The sequence below is a fragment of the Protopterus annectens genome, chromosome 13.part0 (genome assembly GCF_019279795.1).
Source record: "Protopterus annectens isolate FY-2018-M chromosome 13.part0, PAN1.0, whole genome shotgun sequence".
NCBI lineage: Eukaryota > Metazoa > Chordata > Ceratodontiformes > Protopteridae > Protopterus > Protopterus annectens.
Window position 1 is genome coordinate 116,916,283 of NC_056747.1, and position 21,199 is coordinate 116,937,481.

Here is a 21,199-nt window from a genome sequence, read left to right on the forward strand (position 1 = left end):
CTTGTAGAAGTCAGAGCAATTAGAAAAACTGCCTTCCACGTGAAGAACCTCAAGTTACCAAGATGAGCAGTTTCAAATGGGGCAACTATTAGCTGCTCTAGCAAAAGATTAAAATGAAGTCAGACGCTGTTTTTCTTGGAGATCTCCTATGAATACAACTTTTCAAAAGGCATTTTTGACAAGACTGCCTTGAAGGTGGGGGATGCATGGGCAGACATGCTGAAATAGCAGACAAATGAACCTTAACAGAGGAGTAAGAAGCTATAGGAAAGCAACTCACAAATATTGTAAAACCAGAGAAATACTAGCCCTGAATGGGGTGCTGGTTATTCTGTTGGCACTAACTAGAAGATGGTTTCTATTTTGCTTACATATCTTATACCAGGTTGTTTTAAGTCTGTAAGTACCTCCTGCACATCCTTAGTAAATATGACTATATCGACCCTATCATCCAGGCATTCAGTTGAAGTCACTTGAGATGGGATGCATCAAACACTCCTGCTGTTGTGTGAGCAGATCCAGTCTGTGACAAAGCTTGTGATAACTGTCACTGGCCAATTTTAAATGAAGGGAGAACCACTGTTGACAGGCCCAGAAGGGTGTCTCTACAATGACCCCGGGGAACTCCAAAAGCAGAAATTGTCTTCCAGTCTTCCTCACTGGGGGTGTGTGTGCCTCGAAGGGAGCCATAAGAGGCACTGACAAAAACGACACTTTAAAGAACCACCACACCCACTAAAACAATAGGCTTATTTCATCATGGTTTGGTGCTTACTACATTTTAATACCACTCTGGGATTATAAACATATTTAAAAACTTGCAAAGGTAATTTCTGAGTCTAACCCCACAGAGGGGGTGGGGTGAGAGAGGGAGGGAGAGGGAGAGGGAGAGGGAGAGGGAGGGAGAGGGAGGGAGAGAGGGAGGGGGAGAGGGAGAGAGAGGAGAGGGAGAGGGAGGGAGAGAGAGGGAGAGAGGGAGAGAGAGAGGGAGAGAGAGAGAGAGAGAGAGAGAGACAGAGGAGAGAGGGAGAGAGAGAGAGAGGGAGAGAGAGAGAGAAAAAAAAAAAAGGGGGGGAAAAAAAAAAAAAAAAAACCCCCAAAAAAAGGGGGGAAGAAAAAAAAAAGGGGGAAAAAGGGGGGGGGGAAAAAAAAAGGGGGGAAAAAGGGGGGAAAAAGGGAAAAAAAAAGGGGGGGGAAAAGGGGGGGAAAAAGGGGAAAAAAAAAAGGGGGGGGGGGAAAAAAAGAAAAAGGGGGGAAAGGAAGAAAAGGGGGGAAAAAAAGGAGGGGAAAAAGGGGGAAAAAAAAAAGGGGCAAGAAAAGGGAAATAAAAAAAAAAAAACAAGGGAAAAAAAGCAAAAAAAAAAGGGGGGGAAAAAAAAAAAAAAAAAAAAAAAAGGGGGGGGGGAAAAAAAAGGGGGGGAAAAAGGGAAAAAAAAAAAAAGGGGGGGGGGGGGGGGGAAAAAAGGAAAAAAAAAAAAGAGGGGGAAAAAAAAAAAGGGGAAAAAAAAAAAGGGGAAAAAAAAAAAAAAAAGGGTGTTTTAAAAAAAAAAAAAGGGGGGGAAAAGGAAAAAAAAAAGGGGGGGAAAAAAAGGGGAAAAAAAAAAGGAAAAAAAAAAAAAGGGGGGAAAAAAAAAAAAAAAAAGGGGGGGAAAGAAAAAGGGAAAAAAGAAAAAAAAAGGAAAAAAAAAAAAGGGAAAAAAAAAAAAAGGGAAAGGGGGGGGAAAAAAAGAGGGGGGAAAAAAAAAAGGGAAAAAAAAGGGGGGGAAAAAGAAAAGGGAAAAAAAAAAAAGGGAAAAAAAAGGAAAAAAAAAAAAAAAAATTTTTTTAAAAGAAAAAAAAAATTGGGGAAAAGGAAAAAAAAAAAAGGAGGGGGGAACCAAAGGAAAAAAAAAAAAAAAAAGGGGGGGGAAAAAAAAAAGGGGGGAAAAAAAAAAAAAAAAAAAAAAAGGGGGAAAAAAAAAGGGGGAAAAAAAAAGGAAAAAAAAAATTTTTTTTCCCCCCGGGGAAAAAAAAAATTTTTTAAAAAAAAGGGGCCCCCGGGGGCCCGGGGGGAAAAGGGGGGGGGGAAAACCCCCCCCCAAGGGGGGGAAAAAAGGAAAAAAAAAATTTTTAAAAAACCCCCAAACCCCAAAAAAAAGGGGGAAAAAAGGAAAACCCCTGGGGAAAAAAAAAAAAAAAAAAAAAAAAAAAGAAAAAGGGGGCCCCAAAAAAAGGGAAAGGGGGGGAAAAAGGGCCAGAAAAACCCAAAAACCCAAAAAAGGGGGGGAAAAAAAAACCCCAAAAAAAAAAAAAAAACCGGGGAAAACCGGGGGGGGGAAAGGAAAGTAAAAAAAAAAAAATAAGAAAAAAAAAAAAGAAAAAAAAAAAAGGGAAAAAAAAAAAAAAAAAAAAGGTTTTGGGGGGAAAGAAAAAAAAAGGGTAAAAGGAAGAAAAAAAAACCCAAAAAAAAAAGGGGGTTTTTTTTCCCAAAAAAAGGGGTTTTTTAAAAAAGGGGAAAAAAAATTTTAAAAAAAAAATTTTTTAAAAAAAAAAAAACCCCCCTTTTTAAACCCCCGGGGGGTTTTTTTGGGGGTTTTTTAAATTTAGTTTTGGAAAAATTTTTTGGGGGGGTTTTTTTTTTGGGGGGGGGAAAGGGGGAAAAAAGTTGGTTTTTTTCCCCCAACAAAAAAGGGGGGGGGAAAACCTTTTTAAAAAAAAAAATTTTTTCCAAACCCTTTTTTGGGGAAAAAAAAAAAAAAAATTTTGCTGGGGTTCCAAAAAAGGGGGTTTTTTTTTTCCCCAAAAAATTTTCCCCCGGGGGGGGGGTTTTTTTTTTTTTTTTTTTAAAAAAAAAAGGGGGGGGGAAAGAAAGGAAAATTTTTTTTGGGCAAATTTAATTTTAAAAAAAAAGGGGGGGGGGGGGTTTTTGTGCTAGGTTTGCCAGTGTGACATTTGTACCCTTTGATGCACTCCAAATGAGGAATCTCTTCTATTTAGCTGATCCATGTTTTTCTTGTGGAGGGTCTGCGAGCCTCCAGGATAATGTCCTTGACCCTCTGAGATAAACAGTTTGGTTTTGTTTTATGCAATTTTCCAGGCAGTTAGCTGCAGCATTTTCAAGTTTGGATGCAGGGTCTTGTAGTTGTTCTGTGTTAGAAGTAAAGGCCATAGGGGTAGAGGCCATGAGTTCGTCCGAGACATGCTTCTCAGTAGCAGATACCAATGCTGCCTTGGCCAGTCTGGAGCTATCAGAATTACCTTTGGCTGTTCCTCCCTGATCTTCAGTAGAACTTTGTACATCAATGGGAGAGGTGGAAAGGCATAAACTATAAGGGCCTTCCAGCTGAAAGAAAGGGAGTCCACCCTCCAGGCTTGTGGGTGGTATTCTCTTGAGCAGAATTTCTTCAGTTGGTGGTTGAGTGGGGAGGCGAACAGGTCTATCTCTGGCATTCCCCATTTCTTTGTTATGTTTTTGAAGATGCCTGGATGCAGCATCCATTCGTGAGCATTCTTGGTAGTTCTGCTTAAGCTGTCTGCTAGTGAATTCTCTTTTCCTGGTACGAATTTGGCCTGCAGTTGAATGTTGAGATTCAGGCCTAGGTTCCACAGGTCCATTGCCATCTGGCATAGAGGGTAGGAATGCGTGCCTCCCTGTTTGTTGATGTACCACATAACTGTGGTATTGTCTGTCCTTATCAGCAGATGCCCTTGCTGGAGGAATGATTTGAATGCCTCGATTGCATGCTTCATTGCCAGCATCTCCTTTAGATTTATGTGTAGATTCAGCTGGTCTTGAGACCATAGGCCTTGGATACATTTGTCTTCCATGTGTGCCCCCCATCCTAGGTCTGAGGCGTCCGTGGTGATGGTCTGCCTTGGTTGTGGTTTGTGGAAAGGCAACCCTCTGTTGGTCTGGCAGGCCTGAGCACACCACAGGAATTCTTTTTTCAGGCATGGAATGATTGGTATCATGGTTTCTAGACTGTGTCTGTGTTGAGACCATACATTCCTTAGGTACCATTGTAATTTTCTCATATGCAGCCTGGCATGCGGGATCAAGATTATGCAAGATGCCATGTAACCCAGGGCCTGCAGGACTTTCCTTGCAGTAAGCTGAGTTTGTCTTGTCAAAGCCATGAAGTAGACTGGGAGTTTCTTTTGTTTTTCTTCTGTGAGAAAAGCCATCTGAGTTATTGTGTCCAGATCTGCACCCAAAAATGTTATCCTTTGGGATGGCACTAGTCTTGACTTCTGGATGTTGACTGTGTATCCCAAGGCTTTTAACAGTTGTATGACACAGGCCAAATCCTTTATTTTTGTCTTGTTGTCCGCTTGTATTAGGCAGTCGTCCAGGTATGGGTAGATCTGAATTCCCTGAAGCCTGCAATGTGCAATTACTGATGCCAGGCATTTCGTGAATACTCTGGGCGCAGTAGATAAGCCAAAGGGCAATGCTGAGAATTGATAATGCTCTGATCCTGCAAGAAATCTGAGGTGTCTTCTGCAATCTGGTCGTATAGGGACATGCAGGTACGCCAGAGCAAGACAGCGCCAGAGCGCCAGAGCAAGACAGCGACAGAGCGCCAGAGCAAGACAGCGACAGAGCGCCAGAGCAAGACAGCGCCAGAGCAAGACAGCGACAGAGCGCGAGACAGAGAATGCCCCCTGCAGTTGTTCAGATATCCTTTGAGGTTTAGTCCTGTCCAAGTAGAATCTAAGTCGTCTGTGCACATCCAAGGAGTGCAGTATCTGTCCCCCTTTGTTCTGTGCATTAGGAAAGAAGGTTGGCAAATGAATGGACTGATTAAGAGCTACACTGGACACCACCTTGGGAATGAAGGAGGGATTGCTTCCGAGGGACACCCTGCCCGCATGAATGATGTTGAAGAGTCTCCACTGCCATAAGGGCCTGTAATTCAGATACCCTGCTTGCTGAAGTGATTGCTAAAAGGAATGCTGTTTTCCAAGAAAGAAATTTTAAATCTGCAGTAGCAGCTGGCTCAATAGGTGGAAGAGTTTTTTTCCAAAGACAAATTTAAGGTCCCAGGCTGGAGGTGGAGATCTCCTCGGTGGCCTTAAATGTTTGGCCCTTCTGAGGAACTGCTTGAGCAGTAGGTGAGAGAAGGGAGGTTGTGTTATAATGAGCTGAAATGGCAGAGCCGTGAATTTTGGAGGAAAAGGACAAGCCCTAGGGAAGCATCTCCGTTAAGTATTGTAAAATCAGAGCTGTGCTCATCTCTTGATCTTGGTTCCAAGCACAGAAATTTTCCATTTCACAGCACAAGATTTCCTAGTACTAGGTCTCCTTGCCTCTAAAATGATATCAATCACTGGTTTACTGAGGGATGGTAAAAAGGAGAGATTAGGTAATTAGCCAGGCTGCTAGGTTCAGCGTTTGAAGTTGAGGGTGCAGAATCTGGTTCTCCTACTCAAACAGGGAAGGTGTCTGAAGCAGGTGCCATGGGGCCAACTGTGACAATGTGCAAGAGGGGGTACCAGTGTTGGCGTGGCCAGTCTGGTGCAATCAAAATCGTCCTTGGCTTGTCCAGTTTGATCTTTAGTAGTACTTTGGAGAGCAGAGGCAGTGGAGGAAAAGGCATAAACTGATTGGATGCTGTGTTCTTCAGCTGGAAAAACCTCTTTCCAAACTTGTTTGTGGGGAATCCTTGTGCATAATTTGTCCAATTGATAGTTCAGGGGGGAGGCAAACCGGTCTATATCTGGACTCCCCAAATGCTTGTCAACATGTTGACAATCCTTTGTTCCAGTTTCCACTCGTGTGGGTCCATGAGGTTTCTGCTTAGTCCGTCTGAGTGTATTTAGTTTTCCTGGCAGGAACTGAGCTTGTAGATTTACTCGGTAGCCTAAGGCTGTGTTCCACAATGCCATGGCTAGGCTGCAGAGGGGGTAAGAATGCGTACCCCCAGCTTGTTTATGTACCACATAACAGTGGTGTTGTCCGTCTTTACCATTAGTTGTCCTGAAAAAATGTGATCCTTGAGGGCTGTCAGAGCATTCTGTACAGTGAACATTTCTTTTTGATCAATACTCAGGTGCATTTGACTAGGGTTCCATTTGCCCTGAATGCACTTCCCTGCCAGGTGAGCACCCCCCCCCCCCCAATGCATAGTCTGACGAGTCTGTTAGGGTTTGTGTGGCAGGGGGTAGCGTGAATGGTAATCCCTTGTTTTGTTGGCAGGCCTCTGCCCACCAAAGGAACTCTAGGCACAGGCAAGGTAGAACAGGAATCATTGCTTCTAGATCCTGAGCGTGTTGGCACCATAGGCTTTTTAGATACCATTGTAGTTTCCTCATATGCAGTCTTGCATATGGAATTAGAAGAATGCAGGAGGCCTTGAACCCAAAGGCTTACAGAATTTGCCTTGCAGATAGCAGGGTTTTTGTGGCCACTTGTTTGAAGTAGGTTGTCAAATGAATCTGTTTCTCTGGCGTGAGGAAAGCCATCTGGGAAGTTGTATTCAAGCTTACTCCCAGGAATATAAATTTGTTGACAGGGTACCAGGTGCGATTTATTTTTGTTTATGGTGTATCCCAGACAAGTCAGCACCCTTTGTACAAAGGCCAGATGATTCAAAAGTATGTCCTGGCTTTCTGCCTGAATTAGACAATTGTCCAGGTATGGGTATATTTGAATATTTCTTTGTCTGCAAAATGCAGTAACTGGGGCTAGGCACTTTGTGAATACCCTGGGTGCAAGCCAAAGGGCAGTGCAGAGAACTGATAATGCATGTAGCCTGCTTTGATGCACAGCCATCTTCTGCAAGATTCCCCGATAGGGATGTGCAGGTATGCTTCTTTTAAATCTAATGTTGCCAACCAAGCATCCTTGCCTAGCACAGGAAGCAACTGGTGAAAGAGTCAGCATCTTGAATTTTGGAATCACCAAAAAGGTGTTAGTAGAAAGGTCCAGGATAGGACGCCATGAATGGTCTTTTCTGGGTACCAGGAAAAGTCTCAAATAGAAACCTTGTCCCTTTTCCACTTCTGGTACCAAATGAATAGCCATGTTTGAGAGAGGAAGTACTTGCTTTTGGGCCTCTGCCCACTGATTTGGGGGTAGATCTGACCACCCGCTTGGTGTTGGTAACGTGTGGAAGTGAAATCTGTATCTTTGGGACACAAGACCCATTTGTCCTGGGTTATGAGTTTCCAGTTTTTGGCCTGCAGACCAATCTTTCCACCTAAAGGAGCATTCAGTTGAGAAGTGCTTGAAAGTTTTAAAGGCAAGTCATTGAGACAATTTCCCATGGGGGGGGGGGTCTTACTACTCCCAGATTTGGATGCAGAAGCCCCCCACTGCTTAGTCTTGTGCGTACCTTGTGATTGAAACCTGGGGTTTCTACTGTGTCTGGGTTTGAATTGAAAAGATATGGAAGGGGCTGGAAAGGACCAATTCTTAGAGGGCCAATGCCTACTAAATCTAAATCTTGGATGATGAAATCTTTCACAGTTTTCCTAGGATTTAGCTTTAACTTCCATCTTTTTAAGAACTTCCTCAGCTTTGTTGCCAAACAAGCGGTCCTGATTTAAGGGAGCATCCAACAGCTTAGCTTTAACATGATCAGGCAAATATTGCTCCTTAAGCCAAGCATGCCTTCAGAGTACAGACCCAGTGACAGCAGCCCTGCAAGAGGCCTCTAATGAATCAAATCCACACTGCAAAGTATGTTTTCCAACCTGTTCAGTAGAATACATCAATTCCTGCAATTCTTTATTTTCAGCACAGTCAGGAATCAACATAATTCTCTCTGTTTAAGCAATCCAATAACATGTTGTTGATACTTCAACATATGAAACTGACAATTTAAGGCCATAATGGCCAAGGTTGCATAAGTGTACACATTCTTAACCCATCTATCCAGCGCCCTGGAGTCCCTATCAGAGGGGGTAGGATTTTTAGCAGAAGAAGCCTTAATGCCCTTGAGTCCCTGTGAAATAGTTTCTGGATCCGCAAAAGAATTTTTAAAAAGGAACTTGTGAGAATCGGGGACCCTGTAACATCCATCAGGTTTTCTGGTAGCAGGAGGCAAAGAATCAGGGGCCAAACTAGATTCCGAAAAGGCATAATCAACCATGTCTAGTACAGAAGGAATAGCTAAAGTCCTATGCTGAGGCAGAAGAAAGAAATCCCTAAGCCTCTTTTCTGAATCAGAAAAATCCTGGTTTTCCCAGTGAAAATGTTCCCTTAAGTGTGCAAGGTTTCACCAAAGGAAAAATCTTCTGGAGGGGAAGCAGAGGGAATAGAGTCCTCTGCATCAGAATCCTCATAAATAGAGAAGGGTAAATCCAGATTATAAGAATCAGAATCCTGGTCAGAAGATTCAGGAACAAATTCAGTCCTAGGTCTCTTAGAAGAGGGTGGTTGGCTTCCCCAGATTACAGTTATAAGATCTTCAGCCATTCTCATTTGTTTTTTAGGCAGAGGCGCCTGGGCACCAGCTTCTTAGGTATGGTTTGAGATTTAGGCCTTAAAGAAGAAGGAGGTGTTTGTTTAATATTCAAGTCTGTAGGCCTGAATACACCCTCAGAAGCTGGTGCCTGCACTGCAGCTCTGGACCCATCCAAGGTAGAAACATCCGCAGGTTCCACAATTGAAGCATCTCACGGCATACCGGACTCAGAATAGGTCTCAGTCGTGGCCTATGAATCAGAAGTAGCGGGTATCAGGGGCTGCGAAAGCGCCCCACTGAATACTGGCGACTGGCTTAGGAGAAGCGTCATCGGCAGCTTTAGACCCATCTATCTTTGCGCTTTTTAGGAATTCTGGTAGTCGGATGGCTGACAGACGACATTTCTGGATAACTGAACAGAGAATCAAAATATTTTGAAGCGAAAATATACCAACTGATAGTGTGTTGAATAAATAAGGCACAAAACCAACAAGGTATGTCGTGGTCAGGGCCTAGGCAAGGAATACAGTACGAATTAAAACCTTTGTGAGGTATTTGCTTTCCATAAGAAATACAATTAACTTTTACTGACCTCGGGAAAGAGCAAGAAAAAAAGCTTCCAATGGGGTACTTCGCTTTAGTTGAAGACTTTGGTTTTGAAACTCAAACGAAAATTTCAGGAGTCTGCCGACCGGCACTTGCGAACTGCTTCTGCATCGGGCACCGCACGGCGAGAAAGACTGATGTAATGGCGTCAGCTGCATGTTTTATACCCCCGATGACCTGACGTCACGGGACGAGGGTCAGCAACCAACGCAGGACCCAAGATTTTGCTAATCAGGCCGACTGAGGGCTACTGCAAGCAGATAAACCCAATGTAATGACTGCAACAGTGAAACACTAAGAACATTGGCGGAGGCAGTCAAGAAGAGTTCAGGCTGGCTTGCAGGACTGCTGTTGCAAAACCTGCCCTGGATTTGGAAAAGAGAGGCAGGTGGTAATGCTTGGTGAAGGTATGTATAAAACTCCAGGTAGCAGCTTCCAGGATGTCCCTGGTAGGGACTGCTCTGAGAAATGCTGTAGAGGTAGATGTTGCCTTAGTAGAAGGTGTTCGGAGCAGAGGGGTTGATTTCCCATGGTGGTTGTAGCAGAAATGGATGCAATGTGCTATCCATTTGGAAATCAATTGTTTTGAAATGGCCTTGCTGTCTGCCCCTGTTGCAAAAGCTGACTAATAACTGGTCAGAATTTCTGAAGGGCTTAGTCCTGTCCAGGTAGAATCTGAGCTGTCTGTGCATGTCCAAGGAGTGCAGGATCCTTTCCGCTTTATTTTGAGGAATAGGGAAGAAGGTTGGCAAATGGATGGATTGACTGAGAGCACACTGGACATCACTTTAGGCATAAAGGAAGGGTTAGTCCTGAGGGAAACCCTATCAGCATGGAAAATAATGAAGGGTTCCACAGCTACAAGTGCTTGTAGCTCACTCTTCTAGCTGAAGTGATGGCCAAAAGCAAGGCGGTTTTCCGAGAGAGGAATTTTGACTGCTGACACTGTAGGTTCAAAGGGGGGGGGGGGGGGGGGCTTTTCTAGTACAAAGTTAAGGACCCAAGCAAGGGTGGGTGCTCTTCTTGACAGCCTTAAGTTGTTTGCCCCTCTAAGGAACGGTTTGACAAGAGGGTGCAAGAAGAGAGGTGGACTCAGTGTTGTAATGAGCTGAAATGGCTGAGACATGCATCTCAATGGAGGAAAAGGACAGGCCTTTGTGGAGTAGGTCTGCTAAGTAATCCAGGATTAGGGGCAGGGAGGGCAGAGATCTATCCTCTCCTCTCCTTTAGGTGGAATCCAGGAGCAGTACCATTTCCACTTATCAGCATAGGATTTTCTTGTACTGGGTCTTCTGGCTTTAAGAATGACGTCCATCACCTACTTGTTTAGGGTTTGCAGTTGCGGATGCAAAATCTGTCTGACCTGCTGAGAGAGCAGGATTGGGTCTGGTGTAGCTGCCAAGGTGGCACCGGTGACAGGCTGCAGAGGAATGGGTACCAGTGCTGGCGTGGCCAGTCCGGGGCAATCAGAATTGTCCTTGGTCTGCCCTGTCTTACTTTGGAGCAATACTCTTGGGAGAAGGGGCAGAGGTGGAAAGGCATAGATTGAGAAATTTAAACACTGAAAGGTTAGGGCATCCATTTTCCAGGCCATGCTGTGAGGATTTCTGGTGCAGAACTTGCTGAGCTGGTGGTTGAAGGGGGAGGCAAAGAGATCCACCTCTGGGGTCCCCCAATTCTGAATTAGAAGGTTGAAGGCGCTGGGCTCCAATAGCCACTTTTGTGGGTCTAGGAGATTTCTGTTCAAGTCGTCTGCCAGTGAGTTTTGTTTGCCTGACAGGAACTGAGCTTGCAGATGGACTTGCATGTCTAAGGCTGTGTTCCACAGGACCACGGCTAACCTGCAGAGTGCGTTCCCCCCTGCTTGTTGATGTACCACATATAACTGTGGTGTTGTCTGTTTTTATTAGCAGGTGTCCTGGAGAGAGTAGGGATCTAAAAGCTGTTAGGGCATGCTGCACAGCTAGCATTTATTTTTGGTTGATGTGCAGATGAATTTGACTTGGGCTCCAGTGGCCCTGGATGCATTTGCCGTCCATATGTGCTCCCCAGGCATAGTCTGATGAGTCTGTGGTTGGGGTCTGGGCGGCGTGGGGTTGAGTAAAGGGCAGTCCCTTGTTGTGGGTACATGCTGCTGCCCACCAAAGAAACTTTATCCTTAGACAGGGAATGATTGGAATGACGTTTCCAGGTCCTAAGAATGTTGGCACCAAATACTTTTCAAGTACCACTGAAGTTTCCTCATATGCAGGTCTGGCATATGGAATTAGTAGGATGCAGGAGGCCATGAACCCTAGGGCCTGCAAGATTTTCCTTGCAGATAGCTGGGTTCTGGTGGCCATTTGAGTGAAATAGTCTGTCAGATGGGCTTGTTTTTCTGGAGCGAGGAATGTCATCTGGGATGCTGTGTCCAAGCTTGCACCCAGGAATACAATCTTTTGACTGGGGACTAGTTTTGATTTCTTTTTCGTTGGTGTACCCCAGGGATGCGAGGTGTTTTTTTTTTTTTGTTTATATAAATGTCAGGTGTTGCATTTTGTGAATACGCTGGGAGCAGTGGATAAGCCAAAGGAAGTGCAGAGAACTGATAATGCATAGATCCGGCCCTAAAAAGTACAGTTGTGTAGACATAATAGATGTAGATGTTAGGAGTATATTCACTGTTGCAGTCATTACATTTGGGTAATCTGCTGGCAGGTTGCCCTCAGTCGGCCTGAATAACAGTCTTGGGTCCTGTGTCGGTTGCCGTCTCCTCTTCCATGACGTCAGGGGTATAAAACATGCAACAGACGCCATTTTATTCAGTTTTTCTTGCCTCAGATGCAAAATAAACAGCAATATATATGTAAAAGCACTTTTAGCAACATAAACTACCTTTATCTAAAAGCAAATACACCACAAAGGCTTTAGAATATAGTGAAGGAAAGAGAATTTATAGAAAAGGGAGATGGAGGGTGGGTAACCCAGACTGCAACAGTGACTACATTCTAACATCTACATTTATGGTAAGTGTACACAACTGTACTATGTTCGTGTTTCACTGTTGCAGTCATTACATTTGGGTATAATCACAAAGCTATGGATGGGAGGATGGAACTAAATAGCATTAGCAGCGGCTATAAGGCCCTGCAGAACTGCAGTGGCAAAGCCTGCCCTGGATTTAGAGGACAGAGGCAAATGAGAACGCTTTGTGAAGATATGAACAGAGCTCCAAGTAGCAGCTTCTAGAATGTCTTTGGTTGAACTCCTCTGAGAAAAGCTGCTGTGGTAGAGCCAGCCCTGGTGGAATGTGACACTATTCCCTTGGGCACAGGTTTACCATGATGCAAGTAGCAGAAACGAATTCAGTGGCTTATCCACTTAGACATAGTCTGCTTTGATATAGCCTTCCCCTCTGATCCTGAAGCAAATGCCACCAGTAGTTGCTCAGACTTTTAGAGATTTGGTCCCGTTTAAGTAGAATCTTAGTTGTCTGTGTACGTCCAATGAATGCTCCCCCTTGTTCTGTGGATTTGGGTAAAAAGTTGGCAGGAGAATAGTAGAGCCACACTGGATACCACACCTTAGGCATAAAGGAAGGATTGGTCCTGAGGGACACCCTGTCCAGGTAAAATGTAATAAAAGGCTCCACAGCCATGAGAGCCTGTAATTCTGAAACCCTTCTTGCTGAAGTGATTAGCTGCTGGTTCAAAAGGAGGCAGGCAGGGTGAGTTTTTCCAGCACAAAATTGAGGTCCCATGCAAGAGGTGGTGATCTTCTGTGAGGCCTTAAATTGTTGGCCCCTCCAAGATACTGGTTTTAGCAGAGGATGAGAAAAGATGGGAGGCTTCGTGTTGTAATGAGCCGAGATGGCAAGAGGCAAGGATTTTTACTGAAGAAAAAGATAGGCCCTTGTCAAGTATTGTAAAATCTGAGGGATATTTGGTTTTGCTGTGTCCGTTCCTTGTGATTCCATTTAATCAGCATAAGATTTTCTAGTACTAGACCTTCTGGCTTCCAATGACATCCACCACAGTTTTACTGAGGTGTGTTTGAATAAATCACATGATCAGCCATGCTGTAAGGTTCAGAGTTTGGAGCAGAGTGTACAGAATCCGATTGTTCTGCCAAGATAGTAGAGGAGGTATTTGAGGCAAGTACCAAGGAGGGAGTAGAGACATATTCCTTAGAATTGGGTACCAGTGCTGGCGAGGCCAGTCCGGAGCAATTAGGATAGTTTTTGGTTTTTCCTGTCTGACCTTTAGTAAGACCTTGGAGAGAAGAGGCAGAGGGGGAAAGGCATAGACTGATAGGTTCTTCCAAATGAAGAATAGGGCATCCACTTTCCATGCTTGTCTGTGAAGAATAGGGCATCCACTTTCCATGCTTGTCTGTGATAAGTCCTTGTGCAGAATTTGTCCAGTTGATAATTTTGGGGAGAGGCAAATAGATCTATGTCTGGGCTCCCCCATTTCTGTTACCATGCTGAAGATTTGTGGATCCAGTCTCCACTCGTGTGGGTCCATAAGACTTCTGTTTAGGTCGTCTGCCAGAGTAATCTGTTTTCCTGGCAGGAATTGAGCTTGAAGATGCACTTGGTAAGTCAAGGCTGTGTTCCACAATGCCATGGCTAGTCTGCAAAGGGGGTAGGAATGTGTACCCCCCCTGCTTGTTTATGTACCACATAACTGTGGTGTTGTCAGTCTTTATCAGTAGTTGTCCTGGATGTAGTAAGTCCTTGAAGGCTGTCAAGGCATTCTGAACAGCTAGCATCTCTTTCTGGTTGATATGCAGATGCATTTGTTTTGGGCTCCATATGCCCTGAATGCATCTCCCCGCCAGGTGTGAACCCCAAGCATAGTCTTTAGTTAGGGTTTGTGTGGCAGGGGGTAGAGTGAATGATAGTCCCTTGTTTTGGTGACATGCCTCTGCCCACCAAAGTAACTCCTGCTGTAGGCAGGGAATGAGAGGAATCATTGTTTCCAGACTGTGACAATGTTGACTCCATAAACTTTTTAGGTACCACTGAAGTTTCCTCATATGCTGTCTTGCATATGGAATTAGTAGAATGCAGGATGCCATGAACCCCAAAGCCTGCAGAATTTGTCTTACAGATAACTGGGTTTTTGTTGCCATCTGTTTGAAGTATATAGTACGTTGCCTTTGTCTGGCGTAAGGTAAGCCATCTGGGCAGTTGTATTCAAGCTTGCAACCAGGAATGTAATTTTTTTGAGAGGGTACTAGTTATGATTTCTTTTCGTTTATTGTGTACCCTAGGCATGTTAGAAGCAAACGCCAGATGTTGAAGAAGAATGTCCTTGTTCTCTGCTTGAATGAGACAGTCGTCCAGGTAAGGATAAATTTGTATGCTTCTTTGTCTGCAAAATACAATTACTGGTACCAAGCACTTTGTAAAGACCCTGGGCGCAGTAGATAAGCCAAAGGGCAGTGCAGAGAATTGGTAATGCATAAAACCTGCCTTGAAGTGGAAGTATCTATAGCACAATGCCCTTATTGGGATATGCAGGTATGCCTCTTAAGTCTAGAGTCACTAACCAAACGTTCCTGCCCAGCATAGGCAGTAGCTGTTGTAAAGTCAGCATTTTGAATTTTGGAATGTCCAGGAATGTGTTCAAAATCAAAAAGTCCAGTACTGGATGCCAGGCATGGTCTTTTCTGGGTACCAGGAACAGTCTAATAAAAACCTTGTCCTTTTTCCTGTTCTGGTTGAATAGCCCCCATATCCATGAGGGACGCAACTTATTTCTGAGCCTCTGCCCATTGATTTTGTAGCAGATTAGGCCTACCGTTTGGAATTGGCAAAGTATGGAAATGAAATCTGTACCCCTGGGATACTACGTTTAATACCAACTTGTCCTGGGTAATTAACTGCCAATTTTAAGCATGAAGTCCTAATTACCCCCCCCCCCCCCCAAGGGGGCTGCCAAAAGATAAGTGCTTGGTGACAGTAGAGGGAAGTCATTGAGACTGCTTACTGTAGGGTTGTGCTTTGTTTCCTCCAGATTTGGAGGTGGAGGCACCCCATTGCTTTGACCGGTAAGAACCCTGTGACTGATATGTAGAGCCTTTTGAGCGTCTGGATTTGCCTTGAGAGGCTCTGTTGGACACAGGAAAGGACCAATTTTTAGTAGGCCAGTGCCTACTGAATCTGGGTGGCTGCACTTGCAAGAAATCTTTTACAGTTTGCATAGATTTAGCGTGGTCTTCCACTTTTTTTAAAACCTCTTCTGCCTTATTACCAAAACAGAGTATCATGCTGTAACGGGGCATCCAACAATTTAGCTTTAACATGATCAGGCAGAGTTTGCTCCTTGAACCAAGCATGCCTTCTAATCACAGATCTAGTAACTGCAGCCCTGCAAGAAGCCTCCAAGGAATCAAAACCACACTGCAAAGTATGCTTTCCAACCTGTTCTGCTGCATGCAATAATTCCTGTAATTCTTTATTTTCCACACAATCAGAAATAATCATTTTCTATTTCAATAAGCCCATAACATGCTGTTGACATTAAGCATATGAAACTGGCAGTTTAAGGCCCTAATTGCCAAGGTTGCAGATGTATAAACCATCTTTCCCCATCTATCCAGGGCCCTGGAATCTCTATCAGAGGGGGTAGGATTTTTGGCTGTAGAGGCCTACCTTTGGGACCCTGTGATCAGCAGCAGGATTTTTGAATAGAAATTTGTGGGAGTCAGGAACCCTGTAACATCTGTCTGGCTTACTAGGAGCCGGAGGTAGGGAATCCGGAGCCATGCTGGATTCCAAAACACATCAACAATGTCCAATACAGGAGGTATAGCCAAAGGCCTATGTTGAGGAAGGAAATCCCTAAGCCTCTTTTTTGATTCTGAGAAATCCCGACTCTCCCAATGAAAAAGTTCCCTTAAAGTACGCAAGGTTTCTCCAAAAGAATAATCCTCAGGAGAGATGCAGCTGGGATGGATTCTTCTGCATCTGAATCCACATAGGGTGGTACAGAAAATACCTGATCAGAAGAGGAATCTAAAGAAATGGAAACCCGATCTGAAGATTCATAATCTGTTTCTTGCCTAGGCCTCTTAGCGGGGGGGGGTTGGGAACCCCTCATCAAGGTAATTAAGTCCTCAGCCATTTTGATTATCTGTTTTTTAGGCATAGGGGCCTGAGCATGTAGCTGATGCATCAGTTTTTTAGACTTAGAAGATGTTTTTGAAGCTGGCGTTGGTTTTATATAAAAATGTTGAGGCCTGCAAACACCCTCAAAAGCCGGTGCCTGCTCAGCGGCTCCAGACCCATCCAAGGGAGAGACATTTGTGGGTTCAATACTCTGAGAATCTCGCGGCATACCGGATTCCGAATGGGTCTCGGTAGAGGCCTGCGACTCAAAAAGTAGCGGGTATCAGGGGCTGTGAAAGCGCCTCATTGAGTACCGGCGACTGGCTTAGGAGAAGTTTAGTCAGTTTTGGACCTCGGCGGTCTCTCTCTTTTTCTTTGAGTTTCTTGTGAACTCCAGCAGTCGGATTGCTAACAGATGACATTTCAGGGTAATTAAATCTGGATCCAAAATATTTTGAAGCAAAAAAATACCGATGCTCAACAGTGGGTTGGTTAAACCTAGCACAAAAAACTGACAGCAAGGCACGTTATAATCTGGGCCTAGGCAAGGAATACAGTACAAATGAAAATCCTTAGGAGGTATTTGCTTCCCACAAGTAATGCAATTATTAACATTTACTGACATTGGTGAGGAGCAAGAAAATTTTCCCCAACGGGGTACTTAGCTTTAGTTGAAGACTTCGGTTCTGAAACTCGAATGCGAAAATTTCAAGAGTCCGCCGACTGACACTTGCGAACTGCTTCTGCTTCGGGCACCGCACGGCTAGAAAGACTGAATAAAACGGCTCGGCTGCATGTTTTATACCCCTGACAACCTGACGTCATGAAGGAGACAGCAACAGACGCAGGACCCAAGAATTTATTATTCAGGCCGGCTGAGGGCAACCTGCCAGCAGATTACCCAAATGTAATGACTGCAACAGTGAAACACTAAGAACATCGTAGATATTTCCTGCATGGCTCCCTTACAGGGATGTGCAGATAAGTCTAGAGTGACTTACCAGGCATCCTTGGCAAGCATAGGTAGAAGCTGCTGCAGGGTGAGCATTTTGAATTTTGGTACCACCAGGAATGTGTTGGGCGACAGGAGCCCTCTCTTCTGGGTACCAGGAAAGTCTGGAATAAAATCCTTGACCCATCTGCTCTGGCAGAACCGGCTGAATAGCCCTGATAGAGAGCAAGGATAGGACTTTGTTTTGTGCCTCTGCCCTCTGGTTTGGAGGAAGGTCTGGGAACCCTTTTGGGGTTGGCAGAGAGTGGAAGTAGAATCTGAACCCCTCGGATACAATGTTGAGGACCCATCAGTGTTTGGTGATGGACATCCAGCTTTTTGCATGAAATGCAAGTTTTCCTCCTAGGGGCACAAGCAGTTTGGCAGAGGCGGGAGTGGAGTAGAAAAGTCATTGGGAGTTCTTTCCGTAAGGAGGTAGCTTAGCACTCCCTGCTTTGGGGGTGGGAGCACTCCATTGCTTAGATCTCTGCATACCCTGAGACTGTAGTCTGGGAGGTCTGTTTCCACTGGGTCTAGTATGAGATGGACTGGAGGGGGCTGGAAAGGACCAGTGTTTCGAGGGACAATGCATACTGAATCTAGGAGGCTGTACTTGTAGGAATTTTAACGGTCTACATAGATTTAGTTTTTTCTTCCATCTTTAAGAACCTATTCTGCTTTGTTGCCAAACAGATTTGTCCTTGTTCAAATGAGCGTCTAATAACAGATTTGACATCATCTGGCAAGGTCTGCTCCTTAAGCCAAGCATACCTTCTAAGTACAGAACCAGTGACTGCTGCCCTGCAAGATGCTTCTAGGGCGTCAAAGCCACACTGCAATGTACGCTTGCTGACTTGGCTTGCAGAACGCATAAGCTCTTGCAATTCTTTATTTTCTGCAGTCCGTAAAAGTCGCTACTTTTTGCTTAATAAGTTCCATAACACGTTTCTGGTACTTCAGCATGTGAAATCGACAATTCAAAGCCCTAATGGCGAGAGTAGCAGAAGTATACACTTTCTTACCCCATATGTCCAAAGCTCTGAAATCCTGGTCTGAAGGGGTGGGATTTTTAGCTGTAGTTGCCTTGATACCTTTAGGCCCCTGGGAAATGATCTGTGGGTCAGCAGTAGGATTTTTGAAAACGAATGTGAGAGAGTTAGGTACCATGTAGTACCTGTCTGGTTTCCTAGGAGCAGTGGGTAAAGTATCAGGAGTAAAACTGAAAATCTAAGTGTGGTATTTGCTTTCCACAGGCAAGACGATTGTTAACTTTCTGACATTGGATGATTCAATTTGTAAACGAAAAACTCCGGTAGCAGCCGACCGGCACTTGTGCAAACTGCTTCGGGCTCCTCGGCAAGAAAGACCGATGTAATGGCATCGGCTGCCTGTTTTTATTCCTCAGTCAGTCCTGAAGCGACAGCATCTGACACAGAAATACTGAGTCTCTGGTATTTGGGCAGACTTGGGCAGACTGGGGGCTACCTGCAGGCAGATGACCCAAGTGTGATGACTGCAACAGGGAAACACAAAAAACATCTACCTGTATTCATTGGCTTGATGACATCAATGATTCAGACTGCAGCAAGCTTTTCCAGGGCGGGATAACATTTTTTTTTTGAAAGTGAACCACCACATTACAGTAAGTTACTGTTCTAGTTGAGAGAAACTATTTAAAATGTTTACTCATAGCACGGGGTGCTGCAGTAGCATTGTCGCCTCACAGTAAGACGCTGTCCGGTTCAATTCTCAGCTAGTGCGTCTTTGGCGTGGAGACATGCGTGAATGGGCGTACCTTCGTAGAAGGTTGTGCATCAGGGCTGGTAACGCAGCACGTAGAAATCAACTACCAATTAGTGGTGGTGCTGCGGTAGCATTGTCGCCTCACAGTAAGACGCTGTCCGGTTCGATTCTCAGCTAGAGCGTCTTCTGTGTGGAGACATGCGTGAATGGGCGTACCTTCGTAGAAGGTTGTGCGTCAGGGCTGGTAACTCGGCACGTAAAAATCAACTACCAATCATTAGCGGACCGGAGTTCCGGGAGCAAGGCCTGGATCCAACGAGGGTATATGGGCAGACGGGGAATCTGTGCTGTCAGATCTCCAACTTGGAGAAAAAACCCTCTCCACTATCTGAAAGGCCAAAGGACCAGGAGAGGCCCCTTCCATCTCCACCGAAGCTGAAACCCCAGAGGAAAGAGACAGGGACTCACTCCGGATCCACTGCCTCTGGAAGGGAACGGACCCAAGCTGTTGAGTGCCGAGGCACCAAAGGAAAGGGCTGGCTCGGACAGAGCAGACCCCCGTCCCCCCGGACCCAGCAATGACACCACAGCTCCAAGACCCACTCTTGCTCCAAGAAGGCCAGACAAGGGCATCCTCAGCGTCGAGGAACGGAAGGGACCTTCCTCTGCACCAAGACACAGCAGTTCTGAATCCTGCGACACTGATCAAAGGAGGAGTCTTGATGGGGAGGACCAGGGTAGCTCATTGATCCAACAAGGTACGGAGCAGAGACTACCCCTATCTGGATATGTGCCTCAAGGAATCTCATCATCCTTTCCATATCCGCCTTGGACCAGCCTCTGGAGGACCTGGATAAAGCCAATGAGGGGGGTCAGGAATGCTTGGACCTAAAGGAGTGCGCAGGACACTACAAATTCCCCTGAATGGAGGAACTGAATCAGAGGGAGGAGCCAACGACATTTAGGATGTCTAAACTTCAGTCTGGGGACCGCAGCTTGTCTCTCTTGATCTTCTCCCCTTCCCCGGACGTCTTGGTGGGAATTTGAGCCCCTGAGGTTGGGGGAGAGGAAGACGACGCAGCTGCTGTCCCGGAAGAGGGGGGTGTAGGGGCTACTGTCCCCAAGGAGAGAAGTTGTCCTTTCAGGATCAATTTGCCCCACACCCCGTCCTTCAGTGCTCTGGGATTGAATCCAGCACAGATAGGACAGCAGGCCTGAAGGTGCACCGCGCCCAGGCACATTACACACAGTGTGGGGCCATCAGCTGAGGAAAGCTCATGACCACTGTGCACTTCCTGAAATCTAACTTAGGGGCTTTAGACACCCCTAAATTAGATCAGGCACACTCTCACATGCACAAAAAAGGAGATGGGCCGAAAAGGAAAGGGGGGAGGCAGCTTTTTTTTTTTTTTTAAACAAAACTGTCGTGGGGAGGGGAAAACAGAAAGCGAGAGAAAAAGTAGAAAAGAGATCAAAAAAGCCACTTACACTACCCACGATATACCTAAAGTCCAGACCACGCTGCTTGTTTTTCAAGCGGCAAACTAGATCTGAAGGGAGGAAAGAGATGGGGCGTTATCCCACAGGTTGAAGACCAAATGAAGTCAACAACTTCAGATCTAATTTTTCTATTGAAAAAAAGGGTAGACTTACAAAAAATCCACCTAAGAATTAAAGGCCATCAAGTAACTGTGATAACTCCCTAACCAAGGCCTGAGAGACAAGATCCGCACCTTAATTGCTAAAGTGGCAAATGAGATCTGAAGTACTTGGGAGTTGTGGGGCATTATGGGTAGTTGGGAGAAGTTTGAGAATCGGAATAAAGACATCAGATTAGTTTTTCACTTCTTTTTGGATAGAAGTGAGGCAAATAAGATTACTAATGGGCACAACATTCTAAGCAGGTGCACCCTATCTGCCACTTCTCCCAAGACAGAGAAGTTTCTCCCCTGCCCATAGGAAAGGACCCCAATAACCACAAGGAATGTGGTTAACCTCCCAGTCCACAACAGCTGTATGGACAACACCAGAAGGATCCAGGGAAAGATGAGATCTGAGGAACCAGCTTTGGGCATAACAGTTGACCCTAGCTGCAAAGGGGGCAAACTGCAAGCCTACTGTGGTGGCAAAAGCTAACTTTTTTGTGGCTTGGGGAAAAAAAAAAAAAAAAAGACTCTAGGACCAGTACTGTTTTCATGGTCAAGCTGAAAAAGGTGCTTCTTCACGGAGGCCCAATAAACACAGTAAAAAAGGGCACTCCAATACACTTTACCAGACTGTTTGCAAAAAGTTTTAGAATGTGCCAACTTTTCAACTGCCAGAAACAAAAAGTGAACTCCCATTAAAAGTACAGTTAAGTCATGCGAGAGTCAA

General features: G+C 45.1%; 1 protein-coding gene across 3 annotated transcripts in view; it reads right to left on the reverse strand.

Moving 5' to 3' along the window:
- Positions 1-21,199, reverse strand: part of ELAVL1 (ELAV like RNA binding protein 1) — a 1,128,619-nt gene that overhangs the window by 1,065,459 nt on the left and 41,961 nt on the right. The window lies entirely within an intron of this gene.